Source organism: Aquarana catesbeiana, linkage group LG04 (assembly GCF_042186555.1).
Source record: "Aquarana catesbeiana isolate 2022-GZ linkage group LG04, ASM4218655v1, whole genome shotgun sequence".
Classification (NCBI taxonomy): domain Eukaryota; kingdom Metazoa; phylum Chordata; class Amphibia; order Anura; family Ranidae; genus Aquarana; species Aquarana catesbeiana.
This window is the reverse complement of record NC_133327.1, coordinates 243,713,464-243,731,580: the sequence shown is the minus strand read 5'-3', so window position 1 is coordinate 243,731,580 and position 18,117 is coordinate 243,713,464. Positions and strand designations below refer to the sequence as shown.

At 42.4% G+C, this 18,117-nt stretch overlaps 1 protein-coding gene and 1 long non-coding RNA gene across 2 annotated transcripts in view; both read right to left on the bottom strand.

The window, feature by feature from the left end:
- Positions 1-18,117, bottom strand: part of LOC141139820 (D-beta-hydroxybutyrate dehydrogenase, mitochondrial-like) — a 52,477-nt gene that overhangs the window by 14,270 nt on the left and 20,090 nt on the right. The window lies entirely within an intron of this gene.
- On the bottom strand, positions 698-17,679 carry LOC141139822 (uncharacterized). Its single transcript, XR_012243815.1, has 3 exons — positions 17,629-17,679; positions 17,015-17,096; positions 698-832 (listed from the first exon to the last, which is right to left on the bottom strand). It is a non-coding gene; the product is annotated as an uncharacterized lncRNA (long non-coding RNA).

Genomic DNA, 18,117 nt, shown 5'->3' with positions numbered 1-18,117 from the left:
TTTCACTGCTTTAAAGAAGAGCCATCATGACGATTTATTTTACATTGTTCTGCCCCATGGGACAAAGTACATGTAGTACCTTGTCCCATGTAGCTAAGTGATTCCAAAGTCTACTTATGAGTCCAACTTGCCCCTCCCCTCCCCACGCATCAATTCCAACAATAGTTTGAAGACAAATCCATTGTAACTACAGCTTGTCTTAGTGCAGAACACTTTCCTGAGACAAGCTAAGGCAAGAGGAATGCAGAGAGATAGGAGGCTGACACACCCCACTCTCCCTCTGCATTCCTCTCCCTCTCAGAAAAGTGCTCAGAGCCAAGACAAGCTGCATGGATCCAATAGATCCAGTTCCAGTGGATACCTGTTAACATCAAAGCTGTTGTTAGATTTGCCATGCAGTGAGACTTCATAACTAGACTTAGGAAGAACCTAGCTACATGGGACAAAGTACTACATGTATTTTGTCCCATGAGGAGCAGAACAATGTAAAAATAAAATTATAGTTCTTTAATCCAGTCAAAACAAATGGGCTGCTACAGGTTACTGTTCTTCACACAGTATTCTTGTCTTTTTAAACTTCAGCTTCTTGTTAAAAATGTTAAAAAAAATAAAAAAGGTAACTTTTGGTGCAATACTCACCTCCTTCTTCAGCGCTGTCTTATACGATTCTGATCAATCCTTCACCTGGTGCTGCTCTTCCTGGTTGAATGACAGGGGCACACCCCCTGGGGCATGCATGATCAGTGTAACCACCCTTCTCATTATTAGCTGTAGCCTCCTGTCTTCTGTTCACATCCTGCTGCATTGCTCTGGAAGCTGCACCCAGTTTCCACTAGCAGGAACAATTGGGGAGACAAAAGGAAGGAATTGTGCATTAGGCTGAATGAATACTCCTTATTGTCCAAGAACTGCTTCTAGGGGCAGCTGGGTTTTTCATTATAGCATGGAAACGGAAGGCAATGAGAAGAACACAATTTAAGTAAGGAACAGAATCCTGCCAGGACAATGACACTTAGGGAGTCTTGTGATGAATGAATGAATGAAAAGGATAAACAGTTCTGTGCTTTTCAAATGTGCTTCAGGACTCTGACATAACTGTGTATTTCGTAAAAAAAAAGTCAGGAGAAGGGGTTAGCCATATGATGCTATTCCTAACACTAAGCGTTCTTTGCAGCTTTACACAGAGAACAATGCATAGAATGTTCCACACTGTGGTCTGCATGTTATGAAAGACCTGTAAAATTACGACGCAGTGTGCAGAAAGCAGTATCTGGTCAATTATGTCAACATTACACCTCACAATTTGGAAAGCCAACTGTTTACGGCTTACTCTAGCTTTACAAATGTGCACCTTTAGGGTAACATTTAATTTGCAATTATCATTACACCCCAACATTTACAGGAAAAACTAATTGCACTTTAGAACTTACAAGCTCATGTACTGCATATATATATATATATATATATATATATATATAACATATATAGAATATATATACAGTTGTGCTCATAAGTTTACATACCCTGGCAGAATTTATGATTTCTTGCCCATTTTTGAGAATGTGTATGATAACACAAAAACTTTTTTCACTCATGGGTAGTGTTTGGCTGAAGCCATTTATTATCAATCAACTGTGTTTACTCATATTAAAAACAGAAACTACCCAAATTACCCTGATCAAAAGTTTACATACCCCGGGTTCTTAATATCGTGTATTGCCCCCTTTAATCACTTCAGCCCCGGAAGAATTTACCCCCTTCCTGACCAGAGCATTTTTTTGCAATTCGGCACTGCGACGCTTTAGCTGACAATTGCGCGGTCGTGCGACGTTGTACCCAATGTCCTTTTTTTCCCACAAATAGAGCTTTCTTTTGGTGGTATTTAATCACCTCTGCGGTTTTTATTTTTTGCGCTATAAACAAAAAAAGGCCGACAATTTTGAAAAAAGCAATCTTTTTTACTTTTTGCTATAATAAATATCCCCCAAAAATATATAAAAAAAAAATTCTTCCACAGTTTAGGCCGCTATGTATTCTTCTACATATTTTTTGTAAAAAAAAAAAAAAAAAAATCGCAATAAGTGTATATTGATTGGTTTGTGCAAAAGTTATAGCGTCTACAAAATAGGGGATAGTTTTATGGCATTGTTATTATTATTTTTTTTTTACTAGTAATGACGCCGATCTGCAATTTTTATTGGGACTGCGATGTTATGTCGGACAGATCGGACACTTTTGACACTATTTTGGGACCATTGACATTTATACAGCGATCAGAGCTACAAATAGCCACTGATTACTGTATAAATGTCACTGGCAGGGAAGGGTTCAAACACTAGGGGGCGATCAAGGGGTTAAGTGTGTTCCCTGGATGTGTTCTAACTATAGGGGGGATGGGCTCAGTACAACATGACAGAGATCACTTCTCCCGATGACAGGGAGCAGTAGATCCCTGTCATGTTGCTAGGCAGAACAAGAAAATGTCTTGTTTACATAGGCATCTCCCCGTTCTGCCTCTTCTCGCCACAATCGCGGGCCGCCGGCAAATACTGAGGACACCGGGCACGCTGCCGCGGTGTGCTTCTGCTAAGCGGCAAATTCGAGGGGACGTATAGGTACGCCCTTTTGCCTGCCCGTGCCATTCTGCCGACGTAAATCAGCGCACAGCGGTCGGCAAGTGGTTAACATCAATGACAGCTTGAAGTCTTTTGTGGTATTTGTTGATGACACTCTTTATCTTCTCAGATGGTAAAGCTCCCCATTCCTCTTGGCAAAAAGCCTCCAGTTCCAGTAAATTCTTGGGCTGTCTTGCATGAACTGCACGTTTGAGATCTCCCCAGAGTGGCTCAATGATGTTGAGGTCAGGAGACTGAGATGGCCACTCCAGAACCTTCAATTTATTCTGCCGTAGCCAATGACAATTCGATTTGGCCTTGTGTTTTGGATCATTGTCATGTTGGAATGTCCAAGTATGTCCCATGCGCAGCTTCCTGGCTGATGAATGCAAATGTTCCTCCAATATATTTTGATAACATACTGCATTCATCTTGCCATCAATTTTGACCAAATTTCCTGTGCCTTTGTAGCTCACACATCCCCAAAACATCAGCAATCCACCTCCGTGCTTCACAGTAGGAATGGTGTACCTTTCATCATAGGCCTTGTTGACTCCTCTCCAAATGAAGAGTTTATGGTTATGGCCAAAAAGCTCAATTTTGGTCTCATCACTCCAAATTACTTTGTGCCAGATGGTTTGAGGCTTGTCTCTGTGCTGTTTGGCGTATTGTAAGCGGGATACTTTGTGGCTTTCGCGTAGTAATGACTTTCTTCTGGCGACTCGACCATGCAGCCCTTCTTTCTTCAAGTGCCTCCTTATTGCGCATCTTGAAACAGCCACACCACATGTTTTAAGGGAGTCCTGTATTTCACCTGAAGTTATTTGTGGGTTTTTCTTTGCATGCCGAATAATTTTCCTGGCAGTTGTGGCTGAAATCTTAGTTGGTCTACCTGACCTTGGTTTGGTTTCAACAGAACCCCTAAATTTCCACTTCTTGATTAGAGTTTGAACACTGCTGCTTGGCATTCTCAATTCCTTGGATATCATTTTATATCCCTTTCCTGTTTTATACAGTTCAACTACCTTTTCCCGCAGATCCTTTGACAATTCTTTTGCTTTCCCCATGACTCAGAATCCAGAAACGTCAGTGCAGCACTGGATGAAAAATGCAAGGGTCTGTCAGGAGTCAAGAAACGCATTGACCTTTTATACACACACACTAATTACAAGCAAACAGATCACAGGTGAGGATGGTTACCTTTAATAGCCATTCAAACCCCTTTGTGTCAACTTGGGTGCATGTTATCAGGCGAAAATCACCATGGTATGTAAACTTTTGATCAGGGTCATTTGGGTAGTTTCTGTTTTCATTATGATTTAAAGAGTAAACACAGTTGATTGATAATAAATGGCTTTAGCCAAACACTAACCATGAGTGAAAGAAAAGTTTTTGTGTTATTCATATTCTCTAAAAAAGACCAAGAAATCATAAATTCTGCCAGGGTATGTAAACTTATGAGCACAGCTGTATATATATATATATATATATATATATATATATATATATACATATATTCGGATAATAGTCATATATATATATATATATATATATATATATATATATACATATATATACACTGAGCAAAATGGTAAACACAACACTTTTGTGTTTGTCACTATTTATCATGAACTCTAAGATCTACGATTTTTTCTATGTACACAAAAGGCAATACACAAAATTTCTCTCAAATATTGTTGACAAATCTGTCTAAATCTGTGTTATTGAGCACTTCTCCTTTGCCGAGATAATCCATCCACCTCACAGATGTGGCATATCAAGATGCTGATTAGACAGCATGATTATTGCACAGGTGTGCCTTAGGCTGGCCACAATAAAAGGCCACTCTAAAATGTGCAGTTTTACTGTATGGGGGGGGGGGAGGGTCCAAAAACCAGTCAGTATCTGGTGTGACCATCATTTGCCTCACGCAGTGCAGCACATCTCCTTCGCATAGAGTTGATCAGGTTAATTGTGGCCTGTGGAATATTGGTCCAATCCTCTTCAATGGCTGTGCGAAGTTGCAGGATATTGGCAGGAACTGGGACACGCTGTCGTATATGCCGATCCAGAGCATCCCAAACATACTCAATGGGTGACATGTCCCGTGAGTATGCTGACCATGCAAGAACTGGGTTGTTTTCAGTTTCCAGGAATTGTGTACGGATCCTTGCAACATGGGGCCATGCATTATCATGCTGCAACATGAGGTGATGGTCGTGGATGAATTGCACAACAATGGGCCTCAGGATCTCATCACGGTATCTCTGTGCATTCAAAATGCCATCAATAGGGGGGGCGTGGCTGACCGGAGCTGAAGATGGACGCCTGGTTCCTCAGCTCGTCTCACAGGGGAGATACTACAGCTACTCAGGCCGCACAGCTAACACAATCCAGCGCCATCCTTGCGCCTGGGACACTTGGGAACATGGCCAGCGTATCCAGAAAGAGAAACCCGGAGTACAAGCCCAAAAAACTCACCGAGTTCTCCTACAAGTCGGCGGAGCAGGTCAGTGAAAGCCAAGATGGCGCTGGCCAGGCCGCGCCGAGCGAATCATACACGGATCTACCGGACGAATTCCCGGTAGAATCCGCTTCATGTGACCCCCCAGCTTTACCCACTCACCCCCTGGAAGGTGACCACCTCCTAAATAGCCCAGCGAAAGCTAAGATGAGGCTTGATGCGCCGCCGCAGCGCCCGCCCTCTTCACAAATTGAGGCCCAGGCTTTCAATCCCCTTCTCAGCAAACAGGCCCTGCATTCATCAATGGCATCATTCCCCATATCGGGGCAGCCTGTGATGGACACCACCTTAAAGGACATGCTACTGTCCCTACAGACCTCCCTCATGACAGATCTCTCCTCATTATTTGCTAAAATCTCCTCAGACACACACACTATAGATGAGAGAGTGACATGCATTGAAAAAAATACGAGTGACTGCACAGCCACAGTTAATGAAGTCATAGATGTGTGTGAAGATGTGAGGGAGGAACAAACATGGATCCGCGCCAAGCTGGCCGATTTAGAGGACAGATCTCGCAGGAACAATGTCAAACTGCGTGGAGTCCCCGAATCCATAATGCCTGCAGATCTACCAAGATACGCAAAGGAATTAATGCACGTCATTGTCCCAGAAGCATCCCCCAGGGACATAATCATAGACAGAATACACAGGATAGCCAAGCCATCCCACCTCGCTGCTTCTGTTCCCAGAGATGTTTTAATGAGAGTCCACTTCTTTCACATTAAAGAGAAACTCCTGCTAGGGGTCAAAAACAAATCTCCATTACCAGCTCCGTACACGGGAATCCAGTTTTTCCCAGATCTCTCTAAATACACTCTCCAGCTAATAAGAAACTTGAACCCGATCACAAAGGGGCTTCAAAACAACAAAATTCCTTACAAATGGCGCCACCCAGCGACTATCCTGGTCACTAGGAAAGGTCAATCTCACACCATACATGACCTAAACAAAGGCCTGCACCTCCTCCACAACTGGGGAATAATCACTGAACCTCCCATACCCCACCAACCCGCAGCGGCCCCTTTAACGCCCGCAACCGTATGGATCACCACCCCAGCTGAAGAGACCCTACAGTTATTGCCATAGTAGGCCTAACTACTACTTCACCCCTCCCCTGGAGACCACACAATCTTCCATTGATTGTTCAGCTCCCTTCGTTACAAACTGTTTAACCCCCAAATAGAGGCTGAAGCGGTGTTTACACCTCCTCTACGTTGTTCCTTTCAACTAAGCACAGTTGCTTTATCGGCAGTTTGATCATTGGGTTACTAATATAAAGTGTGATTAACATTTTGCTCTATCCGCAGCTCCTTTAGCCAACCATCTCCCTACCAGGGGACCGAACTCCTTCTGCCAACAGACACAGATCGCAGGATCCTCCGTATCCTAGACCAGGACAACTAACTGTAAGTGACTCTCACTCAAATCAATTTCCATCCCACACCACAATGCCACTAAACGTCCTCTCACTTAATGCCAAAGGATTGAACCACCCGGCTAAACACCACTCTTTATGGAAAACCGCCAGAGCTCTCCAGAGCGACATTCTCTGTATCCAAGAGACACATCTGATAAACTCAGACTCATCATTATGCAACAACCGCCAGTTCCCACACATCTTTCATGCCTGCCATTCTACCAAATCCAAAGGAGTCATGATACTTAATTCTAGTGTGCACCATCAACAAAATTTTCTACACTTTAACCAACATCTATGCACCAAATACCCAACAGATGAAGTTCATGCACAAAGTTCAGAGGTTAATCAATCAGATAAAAAAAGGCCACGTAATTCTATGCGGGGACTTCAACAATGTTCCTGACGTCACCATGGACACAACAGCTCCTGCGAAGCGGCGAATATCGCCATTGAAGAATTTTCTGTCTACACAGGACTTATTCGATGTATGGCGCTGCCACCATGGTTCAGAAAAGGACTTTACCTTTTATTCTCCCATGCACAATTCATATTCACGAATTGATCTTTTTACAACAGATAAATGGCTACTCCAGAATATTTGTAAATCTGAAATCCACACCACAACATGGTCAGACCACGCCCCAATATCTATCTCTATCTCAGATACCACTCCACAACGCAACACATTTCTGTGGCGCGCAAACAACTACATACTGCAAAATGAAAAGTACACAACAGAAATCTCCAACCATCTCTCTGAATTTTTCTCTATAAACAAAGGCACAGCGTCTGACCATGGGGTGGTGTGGAACGCCCATAAGGCCTATATTAGAGGTTTGTTAATCAAACTAAGCTCCCTTCACAAAAAGAGGAGGACGCAGCGTATAGATGAGTTAACCACTCAAATTGCCTCCCTAGCACAACAGCATAAGACTAAACCCAAAAACCCAATAACCCACCAACTATGCAACCTAAGACAAGAACTGAAAACCTTACTCCTTCAATCATTTGAATATCTCCAACGTAGAATTAAAGCCACCTCTTATGCCACCTCCAATAAAGCAGGAAAATCTCTGGCAACGAAACTTAGGGGTAAAAGACTTAAGACTAAAATCTCTCAGATTATTCACCCCCATACTAATATACCCCAGTCCAACCCTCAAGATATAGCCAACGCATTCAGCGATTACTATAGCGACCTTTACAATTTGAAACACAACACTAATACTCCACAACCCTCACCAGAAGAGATTAACCTCTTCCTCCAATCCATTCAGCTACCTACCCTGAATGAGAAACAGTTAGAGAGACTCAATAAGCTCTTTACAGAACAGGAAATTCTCTCATCAATAGATTCCCTACCTAATGGAAAAGCTCCAGGTCCAGACGGCCTAACAGCTGAATATTATAAACAATACTCCCCCCAAATCGTCCCACAACTTACTGAACTATACAACAACGCTGCCTCCTCCTCTAAACTTCCGAATGATTACTTAAATGCATTAATAGTTACGATACCAAAGCCAGGGAAAGAACCGAACTCCCCCAAAAACTTTAGACCAATCTCCCTACTCAACCTTGACCTGAAAATCAATGCTAAGACCATCGCCGCACGTCTATTAGACATTATACCTACCCTCATACATAAAGACCAGACAGTATTCACTAAGGGACGACAAGCACCAGACGCCACTAGAAGAATGCTCAACTTGATACATCATGCGGAATCCACCGGAACGCCTTCTCTGCTCCTCTCATTAGACGCAGAGAAGGCGTTCAACAGGGTTCACTGGACCTACCTTAAAATGGTCCTACAGAGATTTGGGTTCAGAGACCACATCCTTAGAGCTATCTTGGCTATGTACACTACCCCTTCGGCCCAAGTCTTTACACAGGGTATGCTCTCCAAACCATTCCCCATTACAAATGGCACGCGTCAAGGGTGTCCCCTGTCCCCACTTATCTTTAACTTACTAATGGAACCATTAGCACAACATATTAGAACCAATACTACAATATCCGGAATTCAAATTGGTAACGTCTGTCACAAAATTAGCCTTTTCGCGGACGATGTTATTCTAGTACTCACCAACCCCTCATCTTCCCTGGCTGCAGCACAAGATACTCTAAACTGGTTCAGTAAGGTATCATATTATAAACTAAACACAACCAAATCTTCAATTCTAGATATTAATATTGATTCCACCACCAAGAATTTACTCCAGACACAGTATTCTTTTGACTGGGCAGACAAGGAAATCACATACCTGGGAATCCAACTCCCAAAAACTACAAGACATATCTACTCCTCTAACTTTCTCCCACTCCTTCAAAAAATCAAATCTGATACACAACATATCGTTAAACATGAGCTCTCCTGGTCGGGGAGATTGGCAGCCTTCAAAATGACATGTCTTCCCCAAATATTATACTTCTTCCGTACACTGCCAATCCCAGTCCCAGCCTCCTTTTTTAAGACCCTCCAATCAATCTTCAATAAATCTCTATGGAAAGGGAAAAAACCCAGATGTGCACACGCAAAATTAATCAAACACAGACTAGCGGGAGGCACAGGATCCATAGATTTTAGGGATTACTACCTCGCAGCAATACTTGCACAACTCCCAGAGTGGTTTCAATCTAACACCCAATCTCTATGGGCACAGATAGAAAATACATCGTTGGTACGCCCAAACCTAAAAATCTGGCTAATGAGCACCCCTTTGGGCTCCTATCTATCCCCCTCCATCTCCCCGACTATGAAAGCTTCAGTCTATGCCTGGAAACAATTGATCACCCCCTCAGAATATAATCCCCCTAAAACACTCCTCAACATACCCCTAGAGACTCTTCACCATTTAACACCTGACCTCGGACTTTCCAAATGGTCCCTTAGTGGAATTCATTCACTACAACTTTTACAAGGTAATCAAATTAAACCCTTCTCCCAACTACAAAAGGAAATATGCTATCCCCGCCTCTGAAAGTTTCACATACCTCCGCATCCAACACTGTTTAAATAAAATACCTCTCCCTCTCTACAACATCCCCCAAAAGACATGGGACTTCCTCACAAACCCCACACCACGGCCCAAAGGCATATCCTACTTCTATAACCTCCTACAGGGTAAAAGATCCTTCACCAAGATGACCTCCCACTATCAATGGGAAAAAGATCTCACAAAAATATTCTCTGACACACAATGGCAACTAGCTCTCAAGTCCATCTACAAAGCAACCCAATGTTCAGCACTCTGGGAGCTCACCCAGAAAATCTCACTCCGTTGGTACTTAACCCCAGATAAACTAGCCACATTCAACACTAACACCCCCAACATTTGCTGGCGATGCAAATCATCTAGGGGAAACATGTTCCACATCTTTTGGTCATGCCCCTCCATCCGAAAATATTGGGTAGACACGTTCAATCTGCTTACCAACATCAACAAAACTTGTATCCCACCTTCGCCTGAGATGGCACTTCTAAACCTAAACATAGAGGCTATACCTGGCCCTCTCAGACACACAACAACCCACATCCTATTAGCTTCCAGACTCAACATAACAAGGAATTGGAAATCAGGCATTCCCCCTTCCATAACACAAACAAAAGACCTGGTCTCACTCCACTTCAGTTATGAAACAATGATGGCTTCCAGCAATGGTCGTCCATCCAAAGCCAATAAACAATGGTTACCCTGGACAAACTGGACTAATGCTGCAGTCCACACCCAGAAACTCAATGACAACCTTAAACCTTCTTGACCGAGCAATGTGTACATCATATATGTGCCCCTATAGTTACACTCCGACCTCAGTAGAGGTTCCACACCTCAATAGAAAAGATGTGGACTGTACATACCTACTAATCTTGGGGGGCGTTCTCCCCTAGTGGCACAAAGAGATCCCATTTGGGGTGCTGCGATGGGAGAAGGCGCCCTAGAAATATATTTGTATAAACTCATAGCCACAGTACAGTGTATTTCTTTACCTAGGCTCATCTGAATGCATGATGCCCAATGTCAAGCTGCTGACTATTACATTTAGTTCAATTAAGTTGTTTCTCTACTATGTCTTTTACTTAAGAAACGCGTCGTTGTACGACGTACAATGTCTTGAATTGTACTTTGTAATTTCTTGCACAAAATAATAAAATATTTTGAATTTTAAAATGCCATCAATAAAATGCACCTGTGTTCGTTGTTCATAGCATATGCCTGCCCATACCATAACCCCACCACCACCATGGGCCACTCCATCCACAACGTTGACATCAGCAAACTGCTCACCCAAACAATGCCATACACCTTGTCTGCCATCTGCCCTGTATAGTGAAAACCGGTATTCATCAGTGAAGAGAACACCTCTCCAAAGTGCCAGACACCATCGAATGTGAGCATTTGCCCACTCAAGTCGGTTACGACGACCAACTGCAGTCAGATCGAGACCCCGATGAGGACGACGAGCAAGCAGATGAGCTTCCCTGAAAGGGTTTCTGACCGTCTGTGCAGAAATTCTTTGGTTATGCAATCCGATTGTTGCAGCAACTCTCCGCGTGGCTGATCTCAGACAATCTTGGAGGTGAAGATGCTGAATGTGGAGGTCCTGGGCTGGTGTGGTTACACGTGGTCTGCGGTTGTGAGGCTGGTTGGATGTACTGCCAAATTCTCTCAAACGCCTTTGGAGATGGCTTATGGTAGAGAAATGAACATTCAATTCAAGGGCAACAGTTCTGGTGGACATTCCTGCAGTCAGCATGCCAACTGCACGCTCCCTCAAAACTTGCAACATCTGTGGCATTCTGCTGTGTGATAAAACTGCATATTTTAGAGTGGCCTTTTAGTGTGGCCAGCCTAAGGCACACATGTGCAATAATCATGCTGTCTAATCAGCATCTTGATATGCCACACCTGTGAGGTGGATGGATTATCTCAGCAAAGGAGAAGTGCTTATTAACACAGATTTAGACAGATTTGGGAAGAACATTTGGGAGAAATAGGCCTTTTCTGTACATAGAAAAAGTCGTAGATCTAATGCCATGTATACACGATTGGACATTCCGACAACAAAATCCCATGTTTTTTTTCCGACGAATGTTGGCTCAAACTTGTCTTGCATATACACGGTCACACAAAGTTGGTCGGACATTCCGAACGTCAAGAACTCAGTGACATACAACAAGTACGACGAGCCGAGAAAAATGAAGTTCAATAGCCAGTGCTGCTCTTCTGCTTGATTCCGAGCACGCGTGGCACTTTGTGTGGCGGAATTGTCTACACACGATAGGAATTTGCACGAACGGATTTTGTTGTCTGAAAATTTGAGAACCAGATCTCAAATTTTGTGTGACGGAAATTCTGATGGAAACTGTCCGATGGAGCCTACACACGGTCGGAATTTCTGACAACAAGCTCTGATCGCACATTTGCTGTCGGAAAGTCCAACCGTGTGTACGCGTCATTAGGGTTCAGCTCATGATAAATAGGGGCAAACACAAAAGTGTTGCGTTTATAATTTTGCTTGGTGTATATATACTGTGTATAGATAGATATATCTATCTATATATCTATCTATATAGATATACTGTATATATCTATATAGATATAGATATATCTATATAGATAGATATATCTATATATCTATCTATATAGATATATCTATACACACACACACACATATATATACACACACACACAGTATATAATCGTAAATAGGCTGTAGTTAATTGCAAACAAATAATGAGTGGGGAAAACAAAAAAGCGTGAAAAAGTTTAATCCAAATCAGTTTAAATATTTACAAGGCAGCTACTGATTAGCAGGCCAGCAGACAAAGCCTTGATTCTCTTTCACTGCTCCAGCAGTTTTCTGCTTTGACTGATCAAACGTTTACCATCTACCACTTTAGTTAATAGGATGAATAATTAAATGCGCATACTATCAAATCGGGTAGTGGGTGGTTTTGGGGGGACCAAAACCTACTATAGAACACTTGCATAGAAAGAAAAGCAAGAAAATCAATCAGCAACCCCAGACTTTTAAAAGGTACCCACACAGAAAAAAGAACTATATATAATATTTTTTTCTCTCTACATTTTATGATTATCGCAATAAACATTTCTTACAAATTCATTGCTCATAAGTACATTTCCATATGCTACAATACTTCAATATACTTGTCCCCAATTCAGTAGATCTATGGGGTTTGCATATTTTTCATACAGTCAGAAAACTCACTGCAGTAATGTACATTTTTAGTTATCATTAAAAAAGAGTGGTGGAGTAGAGACCTCTTTCAAGATGTTTCTCAAAAATAGACTCTGTTTCTTCAAGAGCAAGATTGAAGCTATTTTTTCATAGATGATATTGTTTCCAAATATAGTTCTTAAAAAGTATCTCCTGGGCAAGCATAAGGACATAAGGAAAGGAACCTCAACACTTGAGGTCAGCTGCAGACCCTGAAATACATAGGACTCTAATGGTCATAATACAGAATTTGAGCTCTTTTAGAATCAAAAGTTCTAATGTGGAGCGTCCCTGGCAGGATATACCTTTTAAAGAAATTTTTACTAACATTCTGACAGTACTAATGTTCTATGGGAAAAAAATATTACTAAAGCAGGAAGCATAGGGGTGAGGAGGTATTCAAACAATACCATGTCTGTTAATAGACTCCAACAAGGATGGTATGCTACATCCATAGCGATGGCATCAATATAGTACAAGAAGAAAGACTATGTGACCTCCTCACTCCCTCTCGCAAGTCTGTTGTATAGGATACAAGTACATTGAGGTGTTGTAGTATACGAGAATTTACACTATATTGTCAAAAGTATTGGGACGCCTGCCTTTACACGCACATGAACTTTAATGGCATCCCAGTCTTAGTCCATAGGGTTCAATATTGAGTGAGGTCAGGCACTGATTTTGGACGAGAAAGCCTGGCTCTTAGTCTCCGCTCTACTTCATCCCAAAGGTGCAGGCCAGTCAAGTTCCTCCACCCCAAATCAACCCCGTTCATCCATGTCTTTATGGACCTTGCTTTGTGCACTGGTCCAAATCATTTGGTGGAGGGGGGAATTATGGTGTGGGTTGTTTTTCAGGGGTTGGACTTGGCCCCTAATTCCAATGAAGGGAGCTCTTAAGGCATCAGCATACCAAGACATTTTGGACAATTTCATGCTGTGGGAACAGTTTGGGGATGGCCTCTTCCTGTTCCAACATGACTGCGCACCAGTGCACAAAGCAAGGTCCAAAAAGACATGGATGAGCGAGTTTGGGATGGAGGAACTTGACTGGCCTGCAGAGTCCTGACCTCAACCCGATAGAACCCTCTTTGGGATGAATTAGAGCGGAGACTGCAAGCCAGGCCTTCTAGTCCAACATGAGTGCATAGCCTCACAAATGCACTTATGGAAGAATGGTCAAACATTCCCATAGACATACTCCGAAAACTTGTGGACAGTCTTCCCTGAAGAGTTGAAGCTGTTATAGCTGCAAAGGGTGGGCCAACTCGATATTGAACCCTTAGGACTAGAATGCCATTAAAGTTCATGTGCATGTAAAGGCAGGTGTCCCAATACTTTTGACAATATAGTATATATATATCATAATAACAGTTCAATAGTCAGTAATATGTTGTCCTATTTTTTTTTTGATGGCCAGATCACTGGGGTTTAACTGTTATGCCGCGTGCACACGATCGGACATTCCGACAACAAAATCCATGGGATTTTTTCCGACGGATGTTGGCTCAAACTTGTCTTGCATACACACGGTCACACAATGTTGTTGGAAATTTCGAACGTCAAGAACGTGGTGATGTACGACAAGCCGATATAATTGAAGTTCAATAGCCAGTGCGGCTCTTCTGCTTGATTCTGAGCATGTGTGGAACTTTGTGCGTCGGAATTGTGTACACACGATCGGAATTTCCGACAACGGATTTTGTTGTCTTAAAATTTGAGATCCAGATCTCAAATTTTGTGAGTCGGAAATTCCGATGGAAAATGTCAGATGGAGCCTACACACGGTCAGAATTTCCAACAACAAGCTCCCATCGAACATTTTCTGTCAGAAAATCCCACCATGTGTACGGGCATTATGGTGTACTTATGAGCAATTCACTTTTTAGAGATTTTTTATGTGACATCCCTAAAAATTATGTGATTTTTATTATAAAGTTTTATCTGTGTACTTTATATGTCCATTGTTGTTGATTAGTTTCTCTATAAGATGTAAATACTAGTAAATAGTATGCATAAATATTATATAATCCTAGTCTCTATTTTCATAGTATGTACTGCTACACATAGATGATGTGCAAGTGGCGCCAAAACAATGGAAAATGATAAAATCAAGGTGGATTTGCTTTTATCCTATGAATAACACTAATATTTGTTTTTTCTCTCAACAAGTCTCCTAGTCTTCCTTATTTTGACCAATTAAAGCCAGGCTGCCCCTTAAACTGGCTTTAAAAAACTACAGTATATGCAGTTAGTTTTTCGCTTGCTCAACCAGCAGGCTGAATGAAACATAAACAGATTCCTGTATCCACACAAATGAAGTGGATGGAGAAATGGGGGATCTACTATGGGGGTCCCCCATCTACTGATCAGTGGCTGCAGCTGCAAATGAAAAAGGTTTTCTAACATGTCCCTTCGACAGAAGTCAATCAGTGGATGAAATTCTGTCTAGCAGGGATGGCCACACACTGATCGAAATTAGTCTGGTCCCTGCTGAACTGGTCAGATTTTAGTGTATAACCAGCTTGAGGCTGGGTTCGTACTAGTGTAAATTGGCATGACAGGAGATTGTGACCGGCTCCCTATGGAGCCGGTTCACATTATCTCCGTGGAAGCTGTGGAGCGGCTTGCACAGGAGACCTGTGCATCTTTGGCTCAGTTTCAGGGCCGAATTCAGGCAAAAATTCGGCCCAGAGTCGTCCCTGACACGGAGAACAGGGATGCAGCGAACCCCCTGCTGCGAGCCACATCCGGCATCAGTATGAACCCAGCCTTAGGAATATTGTATACCTTAAAACAAACCTGTCTAGAGGCACACCCCATTATTCTATATTAGGCACACTCTAAATCTTATTTCTCTTTTAATGCTGGTGCCATCACTGCAAAGATCCTGTGCAAAAGTTAACTCTTCTTGAAAGCAAGTTTTTGCATACTGTAAGACCCCATTCACACAGGGACGACTTGTCAGGCGACCTAGTCGCCTGACAAGTCGCCTCCCGTTCTGTACTATGGAGCCGTTCTAAGGGGACCGACTTAGAAAAAGGTTCCTGTACGACTTCGGGGGCGACTTGGGGCGACTTGCATAGACTTCTATGCAGAAGTCGTTTTGCAAGTCGCCCGGGCAGTCGTTTGCAGGTCGCCTCGCTGAGGCGACCTGCAAGTCGTGTTGCCCCTGTGTGAATGGGGTCTTAAGCATGTCCCCACACCCATATGACAGTTTTCAGGCTTGGAGATTGGCTACTCAAGCACAGGCCATTACACTGGGGACAGGGGGAAGGTTATGCGTTTCTCTATGCCTAGAAGTACTGAGATGTTAAACCCAGTGGTAATGTGGACTAGGGTGGTGGGCAATGACACTACTGGTTAAACCACCAGATATTCCCTAATAATCTAGGGTTGGTAAGGCAGGTTTACTTAAAGTTGACTTTTAATTAAAATTTAGACTTGCAATAATAATCCTTGGAAGGAAGCCTGGTTTGCATGTTCTCTGGCTAATAGTTATTACTGCAGAACTATCTTGTGTTCTACCTATCATCAGTAAGATAAAAAGATTAAAAGATTAAGTTGATGAAAGGAAAAAAAAGAGAAAAAAGGAAAGACTTACATAGCCATCCTTCAAAACAATGTATGTTTAGTCTGTGCCTGAGTATGGGATAATGCAGCTAAGACATTTTTTTTTATTTAAACAGACCTGTTCTGGTTATGTAGTTTTTGTCATTTCTGGCCTGTGACCCATTTTAAGGATGCCTATTATGGGCTCTAAGAGCTGTTCTCTGTGCTGAGATGCTTTTTGCTGTGTCTTTATCATGCATGCAGCCAGTCCACAGAAGTGGATGAAAACGCGGCAGCTGCGCAGACACAGTCGCATGTCAAACTTGACATATGCGCACTAGTGGCACTACTCATGCCCATTTGTCAAATTTTGTTATGGGACTGGTCCTGCAGCCACTGCATCTGCATCCACTTTTATGGGCTGCCTGTGTGCAGCACCAAGGTGAATACAGAAGCAGCAAAATGCGGCTCAGCATGGAGGACGGGTCTCAGAGCCCATCTAAATGTGCCCTTACAATTAGAACTTTGTTTATTGTAGGAAAATATGAAAATAAGCAGTGCCAATTTTTCTTTTTTTTTTTGCTTAGTGATGTTTAGTAGCAGGCCAGATGTAGAAATTGTTACCATAATTAGGGTAGCATTAGAGTATCAATATTACCTGTGAATGAATGGTAGCAACAACAGTGCCCAGCACTGAGTTTCAGGATATCACATCATTTTACTCCTCACCCTCACAGAAACTGGAGATTGAAGGGAAGAGAGAAAAATCACTGTTTAAGAAAAATTTTACTGGGACTCTGAAGGGAGGTCAGGCCATTTCCATTTATGAAGGCAGGTCAGGCCATAAGCATTTAAGAAGCTAACTAGCTAGCTAGAGAAGGAGGGCTAATTAAATCCCAGGAGAGAGTTAACCAACGTACCTACAAAACTAATTCAATATCATAGTACGCAATTGATAAGCATCTTTCAAATGTGTAACTATAACCACAGTAGAAACTACTTTATGGAACATCTATGTAAGATTATTATTTTTCCTGCAACAAAACATGGTGTAATCGGCCACTAGCTTCTTCTGTTGCAGGGTTTTCCTTTGGAGGAGTTAAATACTTCCCCGTGCCTGGCAACTCCTAGCCCTATAATACTTTGCTGGAGCAAGCAGACCACAAAGGGTTTTTAATAGAGAAGATGCAACCTGCAGGAACAAAATTAATGTAAGTATACTGTATGTACACTAGCAACGGTTACATGCCTGTAAAAAGTAATAAAGCTAACCTTAGAAATGTATAGCAGTCACCTACTGTCTTCCATACCCTTTTCACATCGCGGTTGGTCCATTTAATGAGATCTGAAACTCAAGATGCTCAATTTGAAAACCTTATCTTTTGTACAGAATGTCAGGCCTCTGGCCTGCCCCCTAATGCACCTCACTACTTGTCATTTAGAGAGACCAACAGAATAAATTACCTCAGTAAGGCAAAGCACACAGCAATCTCTTGCTCAACTTTTAATATGACCTTGTTTAAACCAACAGTCGAGGTGGGGGGTGGATGGGTAAAAACTTGCAGTTGAACCATGCCTTTTTTTTGCTGCTGTGATCTGACTTTCTGTTAGTGGATGGCTATGTTAATTCTTCATGGTCAAAATGTTGGCGGGAAGGTAGCCACCCTCTCTTGCTACCTGACATGGACTAGGAACTACTATTTGTAGTGTGTATAGAGCAGTACAAATGCTACATGTACAGGAGGCCGAAAAACACAGTAA